Below are 18,036 nucleotides of genomic sequence, written 5' to 3'. Positions count from 1 at the left end.
ACTCTTAGGATAAAGACTACTTTTGTCTTCATCAACTTTGACTTTGAAGCCTTTAACCCAGAACCTAAAACACAATTCTTCCTTGTACATCTGTTGGCTGCTATAAAATATCTTGTGGATGCATATGACATTTCTTCCAATACTGAAACCATGCAATTGAAGTACTGCTACTGCTAAGTCACCTCAGTCATGTCCGACTCTGTGCAACCCCATAGACGGCAGCCCACCAGGCTTCCCCATCCCTGGGATTCTCCAGGCACTGCTCTGCCCTAAATCTTTAATGCAGCCTGGCATCATAAGTGCCCCTGATGTCTGCCATTAGACCTCCTACCTAAAGCCAGTTGTATGTCCCTGGGCTGTCCCTGAGTTCTTCATTTTGTCATTTGACAACTTATCCTCCTAGCAATTTCCTCTCCAATGAAGACAGCAATGCATATCTCATGAAGTATCTAGGAAGATGACATGAAACCATGAATGTTGAGCATGGCCCTTAGTATACATTTTTTTGATGTTTTTAGCAGTTTTTTTCTCCGAGTAGGCAAGGTTCTCCATCTTCTTAGATGTCCATGCAGATCAGTTTGATTTTCCAGCCAAGCTTCAAGGAAGAGATTACAGTTCAATTCTCTGTATTCTGAGAAGCTTCAAAGTCCACTCACCAAGGACACTGATGAAGGTTAAGATTTTATGGAGACCTTTGTGTTTTTTTCAGACCTATTATTGGCCTAAAGGGCTAAACTAGGGCATGTCAGACCATGTTATACATATACACTAGGGGCTCCCGGTCACCACTACATGCTAAGAATCTAAAATTCCCTGAGTACTCAGAGCCAGGAAAGAAGCATGAAGTGGCTTGTGCTCCTTGGGCTGGCGGCCTTCTCAGATTGCAGAGTCATGTAAGTATGAGCACTGTAAGCCACATCATCTTCCTTTCTGTGATTTTTCTTTTCACCTGATTATTCTTCTACTCATCAGGGTTAGAGTGGAATGGAATATTTCCCTGACAATCTTAAAGTTTAAACCTTAGTTATTGATAAGTACCCTGCTATAGGAACTGTGAGATCCAAGGTTCTTGGTGTAGATTTGCATAGTTGCACAACTCTGGGGTCCAATCATGTCATGACCTATTGAAATTGGAACTTTTTGCAATTGTTCAGTGCACCGTCAATGCAAATGTAGGTGTGGTCCTGTGGAATAGCACTTTTCTACCTTTTATTTAGCATGTCCTCTTTGTTCCTTCTCTAATTCAGTGTGTATATGTCTATGTCTGCACCTCTGTATCACTATCATTTATCTCTCCATCCCTTTGGAAGTCTCTGTGAGTGTATTTTTCTCTGTGGTGTTTTCTTTTAACTTTTCTTTTAATTTTCTACATTTCCTGAACTTGTTCCCTATCTCCTGGATTCTTCTTTCAACTCTCTCTTGTCTTTCAACTTGGAGATATTTTGGGAGAACTGCTTATACACTGCTTTATATCTGACAAGCAGTGTGACCACTGCCAATTCACAAGCCTCTTGCATTTTAAATCCCTCCCCTGTAAAAGAGGATAAGAATCTGTGGGACAGGGAGAGGGTGGGATAATTTGGGAGAATGGCATTGAAATATGTATAATATCATATATGAAATGAGTCACCAGTCCAGGTTCGATGCATGATACTGGATGCTTGGGGCTGGTGCACTGGGATGGCCCAGAGGGATGGTATGGGGAGGGAGGAGGGAGGAGGGTTCAGGATGGGGAACACATGTATACCTGTGGCAGATTCATTTTGATATATGGCAAAACCAATACAATATTGTAAAGTTGAATAAAATAAAATTAAAAAAAAAAGATACCCCTTCTACCTCCTTCCCTGAGCTTCTATGAGAAGGATACAGTGGGATGGCAACAGCAATGTAATGGCTGTCATTGTTGAGACTTCCTATTTATCAGGTACCTTACATCCATCACTTCACTTATCCCCAAGATATTCTATTTGGAGGGTTTGAATTGTTACATTCCACCATTTTACCAAAAGGGAGACTGAGACCCCACATGGTCACCCAACATTATAGAATAGAATCTTTATTCAAACCTATGTCTTTGCCATGGAATATGCATAAAATTCTTATAATAAGGTGACTAATAAAAATGATGAGAAAATACGCAGTGCCATTACAATGACAGTTATAGCTTAACACTGACAGCTAAATGGAGCATCTTCTTTGTTTTCTTTGTCAAATGTTCGGTGAAAGAATACCCCTAAGGAAAGTGAAAACCATGAGAAATACCTTCAGTGAAAAAAAATGCTGAACAATTTCCTCGAGGAACATGCTTACAGACTGTCTCAGATTTCTTCTCGTGGCTCAAATATAATTATTCACCCCCTGAGGAACATAATGGATGTGAGTGTTTTGGGAGGATGGTGCTCCACAGCGCCCTCTGATGCTCCATCTTAGCATGGGGGCTCATCTGGATATGCCACTTGGGATGTAGGGGCTGGGGCTTCTGCAGGAGGCAGAAACAGTGGGCAAAAGGGGCCCCACGCAGAGGAGAAGGCACTCTCATCCTCAACTCTTGTCTTGGTGATTGGGCCCAGAAATTACCAGGTGGTAGGTAAACATCCATTTCTGTGTCAAAGATGTGTCATTAGTTTGAGGGAGATTGTTCCTTCTAAGCAGAAGGCAATGACAACACACTACAGTACTCTTGCCTGGAAAAACCCAAGGACGGAGAGGCCTAGTAGGCTGCAGTCCATGGGGTCACTAAGAGTTGGACAGGACTGAGCGACTTCACTTTCACTTTTCACTTTCCTGAATTGGAGAAGGAAATTGCATCCCACTCCAGTGTTCTTGCCTGGAGAATCCCATGGATGGTGGAGCCTGGTGGGCTGCTGTCTATGGTGTTGCACAGAATCAGTCACAACTGAAGTGACTTAGGAGCAGCAGCAGCAGTTCTTCCTGAACTAAGGGAGTGAACTAGTTATAGATGAAGAATGAACCATCTCTGATCAGAAGGTAGAAGCAACTGCAAAGCAATTGTGAAAAACCAGGCAGAGGAATTCAGTTTGCACAGATGCAAGAACCACAGCTGTAAAGTTACTGAACCCGTATTCTGTGTAAGACCATCAGAATCTAACACAGTGGTTAGTGTTTTTAGGTTAGAAAAAGGGCTTATTTTGTCTTCAAGAATGCCCATGCCAGCCTGAGAGATAGGCACAGAGTAAATACATGTCAAATGAAAGGGTCACTTGTGTGGTGCCGATTGGATGTGGTCTGAGTTTAGAGAGAGTAGGTGGGGAAATGGCAACCCACTCCAGTGTTCTTCCCTGGAGAATCCCAGAAATGGGGCAGCCTGCTGGGCTGCTGTCTATGGGGTCGCACAGAGTCAGACACGACTGAAGTGACTCAGCAGCAGGTGGGGTTGATCCAGAAGGACCTCATGGAGAAAGGAGTGCTAAGGCTGGGTTTGAGGAGACTACAGAGTTTCTCAAATGAAGGCACCAGGATTTCCCTGGATGTCCAATGGTCCTGGAAGTCCAGTGGTTATGCCTCTGCACTTCCAATGCAGGAGGTACCACTTCAAAGCCTGGTCATAGAGTCAACATCCTGCATACAATGTAGCATAGGAAAAAAAAAAAAATCAAATGCAAGCACCTCTGTGATCAAAGGCTGTGAGCTTCACAGTGGTTGGAAAATGATCTAAAGAGATATGTGACACCCAGAGGGAGGCAGCAGTGTGGGAATAGAGGGTAGCCAGTTCTTCACTAACCTACTCCTTCCTTCTCCCTGTAGATGCTCTATGTGGGTAACATCACCATTGGAACACCCCCTCAGGAATTCCAGGTTGTCTTTGACACAGGCTCATCTGACTTGTGGGTGCCCTCCCTCTTTTGCCCCAGTCCAGCTTGTTGTGAATAGACACCCTGTACCTGGACCATCCTTCTTGCCCTGCCGGCCTGTTTCCAACCTTGGCACCTGATGACACTCATCTCTTGTGTCTGCAGCTACACAAGTTAGGTTCAGACATTACAAGTCTTCCACCTTCTGGCCTACACCAAAACCTTCAGGATCGCCTATGGATCTGGGAGCATGAAGGAATTTCTTGCATATGACACCATTCAGGTAACGTGTAAAGAGAAGCTGAGTCAGGACTGGCTGTGGAGTGACCTCTGCTTGCAAAACAGATGCAGAACCATCAGGCAGGACCCTTCCTAGTCTAACTCCCATAGATATTGGCCATCTTACCCAAAGGATCCTGTCCCTGGGGAGGCAGTGCCAGTGGTGACACACAAGAAAATGGATTAGCTAACCCAGAGAGTGGCTTGAGGTGTGGACTTTCAGCTCCTCTGCCAACGAGCATTTCAAGGTTCATTTTGTTGGGAGCGAGAAGAGGGGGAAAACGCATCCACTTTTATATTCACAGACTGTTCCATGCACTTTCAGGTAATAATTGGTTTAATCCTGCAACAACCCCACATGGCAGGTGGTCTGATTAGCTCATGAGACATATGAGGAAACTGAGGTGCAGACAGTAAGGGCCTTGCTGAGGGCACACATGTGGTAATGGTGGAGTGGGGTTGGCTTTTCAGAACTGAAGTTGTTGTAGGTTTTAGTGACAGGATACAACTGATCTGGGTACCATGAGGGCATCAAGGGCTTCAGGTATCCATAGTGGGAAACTGGAGGCCAGAGATGTCAAGGGGCCTGGTAAATGATTTCTTACTCTAGGGTGCTTTTGAGAGTCTAATAAAGTGTATGGCCTGCCTCCCCAGTGTACTTGAGTAGTTCTGCTCTCGTTCTCTCTCTCATACACACTCACACAAATACACACATATCCCCAAAAGTGAATTTCCCAGGCAGTAGTTTCATAGATCCCTGAAAGCAAGATTGTGTTTTTGGTTTCTGTCTTCCTGGACAGATGCAGAATCCACAGTACCTTACAGAGAATTCAGTCCATTCTTGTCATTATGTCATAGTGATGCCAGAGAATCATACCATCTTGATTATCTTGGTCGCAAAGATCTTTTTTGTACAGTTCTTCTGTGTATTCTTGCCACTTCTTCTTAATATCTTCTGCTTCTGTTAAGTCCATACCATTTCTGTCCTTTATCGAGCCCATCTTTGCATGAAATGTTCCCTTGGTATCTCTAATTTTCTTGAAGAGATCTCTAGTCTTTACCATTCTGTTGTTTTCCTCAATTTCTTTGCATTGATCACTTAGGAAGGCTTTCTCATCTCTTCTTGCTATTCTTTGGAACTCTGCATTCAGATGCTTATATCTTTCCTTTTCCCCCTTTGCTTTTTGCTTCTCTTCTCTTCACAGTTATTTGTAAGTCCTCCCAAGACAGCCATTTTGCTTTTTTTGCATTTCTTTTCCATGGGGATGTTCTTGATCCCTGTCTCCTGTACAATGTCACGAACCTCAGTCCATAGTTCATCTGGCACTCTATCAGATCTAGTCCCTTAAATCTATTTGTCACTTCCACTGTATAATTATAACGGATTTGATTTAGGTCATACCTGAATGGTCTAGTGGTTTTCCCTACTTTCTTAAATTTAAGTCTGAATTTGGCAATAAGGAGCTCATGATCTGAGCCACAGTCAGATCCTGGTCTTGTTTTTGCTGACCGTATAGAGCTTCTCCATCTTTGGCTGCAAAGAATATAATCAATCTTATTTTGGTGTTGACCATCTGGTGATGTCCATGTGTAGAGTCTTCTCTTTTGTTGTTGGAGGAGGGTGTTTGCTATGACCAGTGTGTTCTCTTGGCAAAATTCTATTAGCCTTTGCCCTGCTTCATTCTGTATTCCAAGGCCAAATTTGCCTGTTACTCCAGGTGTATCTTGACTTCCTACTTTTGCATTCCAATCCCCTATAATGAAAAGGACATCTTTTTTGGGTGTTAGGTCTAAAAGGTCTTGTAGGTCTTCATAGAACCGTTGAACTTCAGCTTCTTCAGCATTACTGGTTGGGGGCATAGACTTGGATTACTGTGATATTGAATGGTTTGCCTTGGAAATGAACAGAGATCATTCTGTCATTTTTTAGATTGCATCCAAGTACTAAATTTCAGACTCTTTTGTTGACCATGATGGCTACTCCATTTCTTCTAAGGGATTCCTGGCAGCAGTAGTAGATATATGATCACTCACCTAGAGCCAGACATCCTGGAGTATGAAGTCAAGTGGGCCTTAGACAGCATCACTACAAACAAAGCTAGTGGAGGTAATGGAATTCCAGTTGAGCTATTTCAAATCCTGAAACATGATGCTGTGAAAGTGTACACTCAATATGCCAGCAATTTGGAAAACTCAGAAGTGGCCACAGGATGGGAAAAGGTGAGTTTTCATTCCAAACCCAAAGAAAGCCAATGCCACAGAATGCTCAAACTATGGCACAATTGCACTTATCTCACACACTAGTAAAGTAATGCTCAAATTTCTCCAAGCCAGGCTTCAGCAGTATGTGAACCGTGAACTTCCAGATGTTCAAGCTGATTTTAGAAAAGGCAGAGTAACCAGAGATCAAATTGGCAACATCTGCTGGATCATGGAAAAAGCAAGAGAGTTCCAGAAAAACATCTATTTCTGGTTTATTGACTATGCCAAAGCCTTTGACTGTGTGGATCACAATAAACTGTGGAAACTTCTGAAAGAGATGGGAATACTAGACCACCTAACCTGCCTCTTGAAAAACCTATATGCAAGTCAGGAAGCAAGAGTTAGAACTGGACATGGAACAACAGACTGGGTCCAAATAGGAAAGGAGTACATCAAGGCTGTATATTGTCACCCTTCTTATTTAACTTATATGCAGAGTACATCATGAGAAACGCTGGGCTGGAAGAAGCACAAGCTGGAATCAAGATTGCCGGGAGAAATATCAATAACCTCAGATATGCAGATAACACCAGAAAGTGAAGAGGAACAAAAGAGTGAAAGTGAAAGAAGAGTGAAAAAGTTGGCTGAAAGTACAACATTCAGAAAATGAAGACCATGGCATCTGGTCCCATCACTTCATGGGAAATAGATGGGGGAACAGTGAAAACAGTGTCAGACTTTATTTTTTTGAGCTCCAAAATCACTGCAGATGGTGATTGCAGCCATGAAATTAAAGACACTTACTCCTTGGAATAAAAGTTATGACCAACCTAGATAGCATATTGAAAAGCAGAGACATTACTTTGCCAACAAAGGTCTGTCTAGTCAAGGCTTTGATTTTTCCAGTGGTCATGTATGGATGCGAGAGTTGGACTGTGAAGAAAGCTCAGTGCAGAAGAATTGATGCTTTTGAACTGTGGTGTTGGAGAATACTCTTGAGAGTCCCTTGGACTGCAAGGAGATCCAACCAGTCCATTCTAAAGGAGATCAGTCCTGGGATTTCTTTGGAAGGAATGATGCTATAGCTGAAACTCCAGTACTTTGGCCACCTCATGCGAAGATTTGACTCATTGGAAAAGACTCTGATGCTGGGAGGCATTGGGGGCAGGAGGAAAAAGGGATGACAGAGAATGAGATGGCTGAATGGCATCACCAACTCTATGGACATGAGTTTGAGTGAACTTCGGGAGATGGTGATGGACACGGAAGCCTGGCGTGCTTCCATTCATGGGGTCGCCACAAGTCTGACACGACTGAGCGACTGATCTGAACTGAACTGATGCCAGAGAAGGCTACCTTACTCTCGACTCATATTGTCCACAAGGGGGCACCAATGGATCCTGGCCTGACTCGGTTGCACCACCTGGACAGAAGCCACAAGGCCAATTTTTCTGACTCTGGTAGTGTTTTTCAGAGGGGCAGAGGTTTTAAAATTCACAGCCTCTCACAAATGGAACCCAAATTCCCCTCCCAGCTTGGTCTAACCGTCTGATGTCAACCAAAGACACAGCCCAGCCTCAATTCTTCTCTGAGCATTTGATGGCAATGCACCCCAGCCCAGTCTTAGCCCCACTTCACATATCTGCAAGTGGGAACACTTTTCTCCCACAAATTGCGGACGTTGTAAGTACTGACCAGCTGTTTGGTCTAAGCGTTGTGGAATACAGGTGTGAGTGTGCACCTTCTGATGGCATCCTGGGCTTGAACTACACCAACATATCCGTCTTTGGAGCCATTCCCATCTTTGACAACCTGAAGAATCAAGGTGCCATTTATGAGCCTGTTTTTGCCTTCTACTTGAGCAATAAGTCTAAGATGGACAATCCCTTTCTACAAATTAGCTTTAAGATGCTTTCAGTTGAATGAAAATTATAGAACACTTGATAAAGAAGAATCCTGAGAGATAATCTAACCCAGGATAAATATAGCCCCAGAGCTGTACCTGGTTTCACCACTGGCCTTTATAAATAATGTTTTATTGCAACACAACCCTGTTCCTGGGCTTAAAACCAGGAACTTGGTCTAGGGGGTTGAGTGAGGAGGAAGACTAATGGAAGGCAACAGGAAACAAGTTGGAGGAAAAGGCAATACAGTTTGCTTATGAATTTTATCAGGAAGCAAGGAGAAGGATGGTGGACATCTTTCCTTCCTCATTAGCATTCCACTGGGAGCCCAGGACCAGATACACATTTGCAGGTGCCAGTGAAAATGAAAGTGTGGGACACAAAACAAACATGTAGGACCCCTTGTTCAAGAAATATTAGGCATTTCAAGACAAGCAGAGCAGAGGTGGGGTCACTTCTGAGTGTGGGGCCCTTTGAATCATAGAGGTCACAGGCCAGCAAATCCAGCTCTGGGTGACCTGAACCCACAGCATTAGAACTCCCAGCCTTTGATTTTCCTGAAAAATGAGAAGCTGGACAAGGAGAAAGTCATTATGCTTCAGCATGGTATCCTCTGAGTGTGTCTGAGCACTCAGGTAGCAGGATGTAGGGCATCTTCAGAAGACAGAGTGGGTGGAGCCTAGCCAGGTGACTCAGCTTCTAACCTCCTCTCCCACTCTTTAGCCAGTAACCGAACTCGGTCTGGATCTCAATCGCTCCTAGACTCGATTTCTGCATCTGTACATGGGGACCTTATTAGGGCCTTGATGGGTGGACCAGCACAGCTCTCAGACAACGCTGTTGTTACTGTCCTCCAAGGATCCTCCCCTCTCTTCTCTCGACACATGCAGGGAAAAAGGCAGTGTGGTGATGTTTGGTGGGGTGGATAAATGCTACTACCAGGGAGTGCTCAACTGGGTACCATTGATCCATGCGGGCTACTGGAGTGTACACATGGACCGGTAACCTCTCCCTCTGAGGGTCAGCCCAAGTGATGCTCCTGCTACTGTACATGGACACAGGCTGCTGCTGCTGCTGCTGCTGCTGCTGCTAAGTCACTTCAGTCGTGTCTGACTCTGTGCGACCCCATAGACAGTATCCCACCAGGCTTCCCCATCCCTGGGATTCTCCAGGCAAGAACACTGGAGTGGGTTGCCATTTCTTTCTCCAATGCATGAAAGTGAAAAGTGAAAGTGAAGTCACGCAATTGTGTCTGACTCTAGCGACCCCATGGACTGCAGCCCACCAGGCTTCTCCGCCATACATGGACACAGGCAGACACACACAAATACATTCTCAGACACACAGTCACACAGACATATACACCACCCACAATGACACAGACAGACACATGGAAACACGTAAGCAGACACATATAAATGTACACAGAGACACATATAAACATGCATAGCTAGTCAGAGACACACAAGCACTCACAGAGACACATACAAACACACATACAGACACATACACAAACTAACACACAAGCAGATAGATATGCAAACAACCCATGTGTTCATAATCCCCAAGACCTTCTGAAACCAGTGCTCTGACCAGGGTCCTAAAAGGGTCCAGAGAGGTATGGGCAGCTGGGAGAAGATTGCACCCACTGCCCTATGAGGCATGGAGTATGGTTAGAGGACTCTACAGTGTAGTGAACAGAGGACCAGGGAGAATTTATCCAGCCTGAACAGAGGTATAAGATAACCAACTGTCTGGGGCTACCTGGGACCTAGGAAGTTCTCAGTACAGATAAATGTCAGTTTAAAAACAGGGAAAGTCCTGAGCAAATGGGGAGACTGGTCTGCTAAGGGAGCAACTACTGAGCAGTGTAGAGAGATCTGCTGAAGTCTTAAGATGTGAAAGCAACTAATAAAAAAGACACCCCACATTCATGGGCACATAGTGGGGCAGGGGCTATAACAGAGAATCAGGACAGTGGGAACCAGGAGTGACCTGAGGACAAGAGGCATAATTGATAGGATTCTGTGTGATACCTGAGACAAAAGCTGACCTGTCCTTTGGAGTTTCTGTGGGCTAGTCATGTATTTCCTGGTTAGTGTCTCAGGGTCTGAGATGGTTGTAGGAGCAGTGCTGGCAGACTCCCTCTCCCAGAGGAGCCCTTCTCCCACCACTATGAGAATCTGCTGCTCTCGTGAATCTGCATCATCACTCTGCGATTGACCTATTACTTGTTCTCCAACAGATATAGCTCTCTGGATGTTCCTCATTCATTATTTTCACAGTCTTCCTTCACTCACTAAACAGACAAGCCTTGGGCATCCACTGTGCACCAGACACTTTAGGGAGGCCATGAGAATAAAACTCGCCCTCACATCTAAGAAGGCAGATGCACAGGAAATGAGACACACACACAATTAATTGTGACTTTGGTACATGCTAGACATGAGGAAGTGTCTACAGAGACTGTCAAAAAAGGAGACTGATAAACAATGGGGGAAAGACTTCCCTGAAACCATGACAATTAAGATGGAATCTGGAAGATGAGAAGAAATTTTCTAGTCAAAGTGGAGGGGGCTCCTCTAGGAAGGAAGACCAGCTTGTGTCAAGGTGCAAAAGAGCCTGGTGTATTCAAGTACTGCATTCAAGTATGTCAAGGAAGGTGCCATGTCAAGAGCAAAGGAAAACAGTCAGCACAAAAGATGAAGGGCTGTTTAGGAGACGGTAGGGAAGGGGGCAGCTCTGGGGAGACTCAGAGTGACCTTGATGCCTGCTTTGTCACACTGTCTTTCAGCATCTCCATGAAAAAGAAGGTTATTGCTTGTTCTGGCGGCTGCAAGGCCCTTGTGGATACCGGGATATCATTGATCCTTGGCCCAAGAAGACTGGTCAGTAACATCCAGAAGCTCATCAGTGCAACGCCACAGGGTTCCGAGGTGAAGGGTCATGGCCCAGGGTCACTCCCAGTCTTCACACACAAGAAGGTTCTCCAGGGCCAACCTCTACACAAGAAGGTTCTCCAGGGCCAACCTCTCTCCCTCTGTCTCTAACAGCACTACGATTCATGTTTTGTTGTCAATACCCTGTCCTCTATTATCTTCACCATCAATGGTATCAACTACCCAGTCCCAGCTCAAGCCTACATCCTCAAGGTGAGGGGAGAACCCTGAGGGGGGATTCTCAAATAGGAACTTGCAGGAACCCTTGGGCTGCTGCTGGGAGGAGGGCGCCCTCTGCAGGCCATTTCACACTATTGCAGATGCTGCTGAGCCCTGGGGCTGTCCAGAGCCTCCAACAACACGAACCCCTTGAGAGTAAAGGGCCGTCTGGGACACTGATCATCCTGAAATAAATGTGGAGACACCACGCCATGCTGGCATGATGGGAGTCACAAGGAGAGGGAACACTCAGGTCCTCAGTCCTCAAAGAGCTTCAGTTCAATCTGAACCCTCATATGGAAGAACACAGAAAGTCAGCTCTAGCAGTCCCTGAAATAGGCCATGTTACAGGGAGAATGGCTGGGGACAGTCCCAGTTTGCTGTCCCACTATAGGGATTAACAGTCTCCCTTCCCTTCTCACAGTTTTCCTGGTTTGGATGACAAATTACATGGTCACCCAAATTCTTGGATGCATCTTCCCCTAGCTCTGGCCTGGTGCCCCCTTTGTGAGTCAGGCTACCCGACCCCTCTGTGGGGAGGCTGGATGCTAATGTGAATAAAGGGTGCACAGTGACTGCTCAGCCCCAGCACAGGGTGGAGGCTTCATGTCAGCTCCCTAGGGGAGTTCAGAGCTGGCTGATGGGCTCAAAGAAGACTTTGAGGAAGGGAGGGAATTTCAAGAATTCTAAAACTGTAAACTCATGGAGCCATATGGAGGGTTTCTTGGTTCTAGGCAAAACTGCACTGGATTCCATGCAAATGGCATCCCAAGGTGCTCTGCACTGGGGCACTGGGGACTTACTCGGGGTGATGAGGGCTATGGGCTGACCGGTGGGGATGGGGAACCAGAGTATGTTACCCACCCAAGCCTGGAGTGGCCAAAGATGATGAGTGCGGGCCAAAGGAGGCTTCCCAGAGTTCCTAAGTTAAGTCTTCAAGAACGTGTTGTGGGCACTGCTCTATTTAAGATGGATAACCAATAATGAGTTACTGTGTAGCATGGGGAACTCCACTCAGTTATATGACAACCTGGATGGGAGGGGTATTTGGGGGACTGGGATACATGGATACATATGGTTGAGTCCATTTACTGTCCACCTGAAACTCAGAATATTGTTAATCAGCTATACTCCAATACAAAATAATGTGGTTTTTTTGTTTGTTTGTTTTTAATAAAGTATGGGCTGTGGGGACACAGGAGGAGAACCAGCATTCTCTGCAGAGGAAACAAGGAGCAGTAGTCAGAATGAAATAAACAGGGAGAGAGGAGAACTATGGACACTCTTTTTCTTTTCTAAAAATGTTATTGAAGTGTGGCTAATCTTCAGTGTTGTGTTAAGTTTTGCTGCACAGCAATGTGACTCAGTTATGCACGTACAGAAATATATATTCTTTTTCTTATTCTTTTTCATGTGGTTTATGACTGGATAGTTAATATATTTCCTTATGCTCTTCAGTAGGACTTTGTTGTTTATCATTCCTCTGTGTCCCCAACTCCGAGTCTTCCACTCCCCCACACCCTTCCTCATGGCAACCTCATGTCTTGGACCTTTTTGGGTGTCGATGAACTCTCATAACCCCTGCTAATGGGAAAATCCCATGATACTTAGCAAAAGAGGGAAATAAAACCAAGAATTGTGCTGGGTCTAGATATTTGTGGGAGTTGCACTTAAGGGCTCAGTCTGACTGGTGTGTGTCTCTGACCCCCCCAGGATTCTAGAGGTCACTGCTATACCACCTTAAAGAGAACACAGTGAGGATATCTAGAGAGACCTGGATCCTGGATGACGTCTTCCTGAGGCTGTATTTCTCAGTCTTTGATTGAGGAAATTACAGGCTTGGCCTGGCAGAGACAGTATAAATGCTTGGAGTGGTTCAGGAATCAGTAAGGCCCTCTGAGCAAACACTAAATCACACTTCGGGTACTCCTGCCCAAGCTGCTGGTGAACTGTATTTTGTGGTCTGCACACCCTATTTTCAATAAAGAATAAAAGGTTTCACATGTGTACACCTGTAGCAGATTCATGTTGATGTATGGCAAAACCAATACAATACTGTAAAGTAATTAACCTCCAATTAAACTAAATAAATATATATATTGAAAAAAAAAAAGGTTTCATTCGTAATGGTGCTGAAACAAATGGGTGCCTCTGTTTGTGTCTGGGAGGTGTACAATGATTGAGAAGAATCTAGAACAAAGTCTGAATCACAGTTGAGAGGAGCCCACCTACAACTGGCTTCAAGGAAAGGGGAGACTCACTGAAATGATTCTGGGAATCCAGGACTCAAGAATCAGAGCAAATACAAAGATCTCTGTGACTCGACCCAAGAAATCAGAAGTCATCAGTTCTCTATTTCACACCCTCATTCTTTTATTCCCTCTTCTTTGATGGTCTTGGCTTGATAACTTTCTTCCTTAAGGCTTCTACACCAAGTGACAGAGTCCAAGCTACCTGCCCTAGGGGTTTTATATACTGAAGGCATCTTTAATAAGGAAAGAAAAGATTGAAGACATCAGAGTTCAAGGGTGTTCTCTGAATGACCCACTTTAAATCACATGTACAGTCCTAGATCAGCCATCCTGGCAGGGCCATGGGGTCCTATGATTGGCTTTACATGGTCTTGTGGCCCTGACCCAGCAGCACACATGATTGTCAATTTCCTCCAGAACTACCTGACTGAAGCTGGGGAGAGACAACCCCAAAGAAAGTGACTGGGAGATAGTCTAGGCCATGGAAGAGTTTGTGATGACCCACCAACTCCACCACCTCCTCATTCAGAGGAATTATAAGGGGTAATGAAATAGCCTCCCTTCATCCCATCTCAGATGAACTTATCACTGGGCTTCTCCTCCAGGGGAGTTTGGTAGTACAGGTGAGGTACTTCATGGAGAGCTGGTTCCCTTTTGTTCCACACTGAAAGGTTGTTGTTGAATCACGCAAAGACGCTGGAATTCTTGGCCCCCGGAGGAGAATTAAATCTGGGGCCAGAGACAAGGCTTGATCACTCAGAGCTTTTGTGTAATAAAGTTTTATTAAAGTATAAAGGAGATAGAGAAAGCTTCTGACATAGGCATCAGAAGGAGGCAGAAAGGGTACCCCCTGCTAGTCTTCAGCTGGATGTTATATAGGCAATAGCAGTCTGTTAATGAAAGAAAGGAATGTCTTAAAACTCAGAATGGCACTAGGCCCCTCACCCATAAGATGCATTTTGGGATAATCTTGGCACCAAATTGTTCATCCTGGGCCATAAAATGATTAACTTGAATCTTGAAGAAGGGCAGATCACCATACAAATAGTTTAATTTACATAGATTTGGGGAACAATATCTGAGTATAACATACTGGTTTGCCAAGTAGGTTCTAAGCCAAGAGGCAGAACCAACTTGAAGACAGAGTTTGGGGTAAATGCATAGTACATTAGCATAGCTTAAGACAAACATTTCCATAAGAAAAAGGCATTGGTTAACTCAAGGTTTGAGAATAGTTAACTTCAGGTGAAACCAGGTGTCATTATGGCAACACAGTATTTTAAGAGAAATCTCCTTTTAAATTTGTATAGAGAAGCAAAAAATATTGCTAGTTTTTTCCTCATGCCACTTAAGAGAGATAAAAATGTCTGACACTTGCAGGCTATTTCCTGGGTTTGGAGACCCCTGGTCTTCCTGCCTGTTACCCTCTCATTCCCCCCTTTTATTTTAGGAGAATGATGTTGCCTAGGGAAAAGGGGTGTCATTCTCATTCCATAACTGCTTCCAAGCTGACAAGGGGCGTTGTCCCTAAATTGGTGAGGCAACATATTATCTTAATCCTCATATCGAGGATATCTGATCCAGGGGCCCTAAATAGTAGTTGGAGGAAGCTTCAGCAGTAGCAGGAGTTTGAGCAACCATTTGTAACTTAAAAGCTTTCGTGCGGCTAGAAACAAATCCAGTTATACAGTTACAGATGCAGGGAGCAAACAGCAAAAACAAAACAATCAGAATTATTGTAATTAAGATAGTTGTCCACCATGGGGAACTAGTTAACATCTCCCAAAGTGAGGCAATTGAGGCTTCAAGAGTATCCATGGCCCCAATCATCTTGTTCATGTGTTTAGTAAAATTAGTAATATTCATGCTCATATCAGGTATATATGTACAGCATTGGGTATGAATAATGGCACATGTTCCTCCTTGCACAGCTGTCAGAATATCTAAAGCCAATCTGTTTTGTAGAGCCACTTTTCTAATTTGTGCTTGTTCAGCATTAAGAGCTGAAATAGCCTTTTGAGAATCTTGTAATGCCTATTGAGTAAAATTAGTCAAAGCATCTACTCATAGTATAACATCTGTAGTTCCCAAAAAGGGAACAAACACTGCAGCCAAATAATCATACCAGTGAAATACAGACTTTGCCCACCGAGTTTTAAGGTGGGTAAATTAGCAGGCTTTTCTGGAAGCTCTGAAAATGCAAAGCCATGAGTAAAGGCTAGACCCAGGGTGCATCTCCCTATCTAACCACGGGGAACCCATGTCCATAGGTTAGAGCCTCATATCCAATAAGTCCCATTTGGAGCAAGCCAGCATGACCGAGGTATCCAGTTCCAATTAGTGCCTGGCCAGACAAAGGGAGGACCTGAACTGGGGTTGGAAAACACTAAAATGATTACGTTGTAAATTTCCTGAGGCAAAAATCCCAGTTGTTTCCAATAATTGTAATTAAGCTGTTGGCTATCTTTTGGGGATGGCTCTGTTTGTTCCCAGCTTATAGGGCAGTAGATATTAAACGTCCTTTTTCAGGTGTCAGCCATATAACCTCATTCCATATTTGATAAACAACAGGTAAAAAACCATTAGATCTAGACCTATTTGCCTTATGTGTAGCAAAATAGTCATTGAACCCAGACAATGTCTAATTAAAAGTCACATTATGTCCATAGTTAAAGTACAAAGTGTTGCACCAGTCCATTTTAGGGTTGGTAGATGTCATCAGATGAAGAAGAGGTATCGCATGTGATTGTTGTTGAAGGTATGCACAGACTTGGAGAAAGTCTTTTCCTTGAAGTGGAGATGTTCACCATGGGAAGCCTTCCACTGATGAAGAGGGGAGTGCTCCACAGACCCAGCAGTTAGACAGATTGTGGAATGCAGTGTAGGAGTGAGCCCAGGACAGGAAGGCATTATCTTGAGGATCAAATGGCAGGCTCAGAATTTTTGGAGTCAGCAGAAGTAGGCTCACATAGATTATCAGGCCCATCTGAAAAGTACAAAGTCAGAGCATAGAAAGTAAAGCATAAAATGAAGTCACTTAGTCTTGATCAGGGTGCCACCTCTTAACTCAAGTGTGATGTACCCACGAATCAACTCCTGGCACTTTGACAGCTGTGGGAGAAGAAAGAATAACCTGGTAAGGGCCTCCCCAGAGGGGCTCGAGTGATGGGCCCCCAGATCCCAATGTTTTTATGAGGACCTCAGTTCTTGGCTCAAATAGAGGCTTGCTTGACTCAGAGGCGGGGTCAGGAGTCCTCTCCTGGAGTTCTGTTAATGCTTGTTGAAAAGCTGAGAGCTGAGTTACATAACTAGTTAATTCCAAAGCTTCAGGGTCTATAACAATGTCTGTGCATAAGAAAGGCCTTCCATAAATACATTTAAAGGGGGACAGTCTCTCCTTTTTTGGGGCAGTTTGAGCCCTCATTAAAGCTATGGGTAGGACTTTAATCCAATTGTCCTGCGTCTCTTGAGTTAATTTGTGCAAATGTCTTTTGATAATGCCATTAGCTTTTTCAACCTTTCTGGAGGTTTGGGTTCTCCAGGAACAGTGTAAGTGATATTCTATTCCTAGAGCTTTAGATACCCCCTGAGTTACAGCAGCTTTAAAGGCGGAGCCATTGTCACTCTGAAGGCTCCATGGCAGCCCAAACCTGGGGATAATTTCATGGATTAGAATCTTTATAACCTCCTTAGCCTTTTCAGTACGACAGGGAAAAGCCTCAATCCACCCAGTAAAAGTATCTACCCAAACTTGTAAGCAAGAATATCCATTAGCTTTTGGCATATGAGTGAAATCAATTTCCCAGTGCTCTCCAGGATACTTCCCACTTTGTTGTAATCCAGATTTTGCTAGCTTTTTAGTCTTTGGGTTATTTTTCTGACAAATCTCACACCTTTTGATAATATTCTTTAAAGTTTTCTTTACATTTTTACCTTCAAACAAACGAGAAGCCATTTGGTAAGTACTCTCTGCACCCAAATGAAAACTCTGATGTAAACCCTTAAGAATTTTCCATTGTGCATTTTCAGGAATTATTAATCGTCCATCCTTGGACTGTAACCATCCTTTATCAATAATCTTTGCTCCTCGTTTCTCATATCTTTCTAATTCTTCCTCAGTATATTGTGGTTTTTCCTGTTCCACAGGACCTGTCCAGATCAAAGGCGTCTGCAGTGAAGGGGTTTCGTAAAGTGCTGCTTTTCTGGCTTGACAGTCACCTTAGGCTACTTTACTCCTATCCCTGCTGTGCCCTTTGCAATGCATAACAGCTACTTCTTTAGGACAATATATAGCAGTTAAATAGAGAGGGCAATGGCACCCCACTCCAGTACTTTTGCCTGGAAAATCCTATGGACAGAGGAGCCTGGTAGGCTGTAGTCCATGGGGTCGCTAGAGTTGGACACGACTGAGTGACTTCACTTTCAC

The 18,036-nt window shown here is 44.2% G+C and overlaps 1 pseudogene; it reads left to right on the top strand.

Moving 5' to 3' along the window:
- Nucleotides 1-840: 840 nt before the first annotated feature.
- On the top strand, nucleotides 841-15,078 carry LOC102391409 (annotated as a pseudogene).
- Nucleotides 15,079-18,036: the final 2,958 nt, after the last annotated feature.

The sequence above is a fragment of the Bubalus bubalis genome, chromosome 5, assembly GCF_019923935.1.
Source record: "Bubalus bubalis isolate 160015118507 breed Murrah chromosome 5, NDDB_SH_1, whole genome shotgun sequence".
Classification (NCBI taxonomy): Eukaryota; Metazoa; Chordata; class Mammalia; order Artiodactyla; family Bovidae; genus Bubalus; species Bubalus bubalis.
This window is presented reverse-complemented; position numbering and strand designations above follow the sequence as displayed.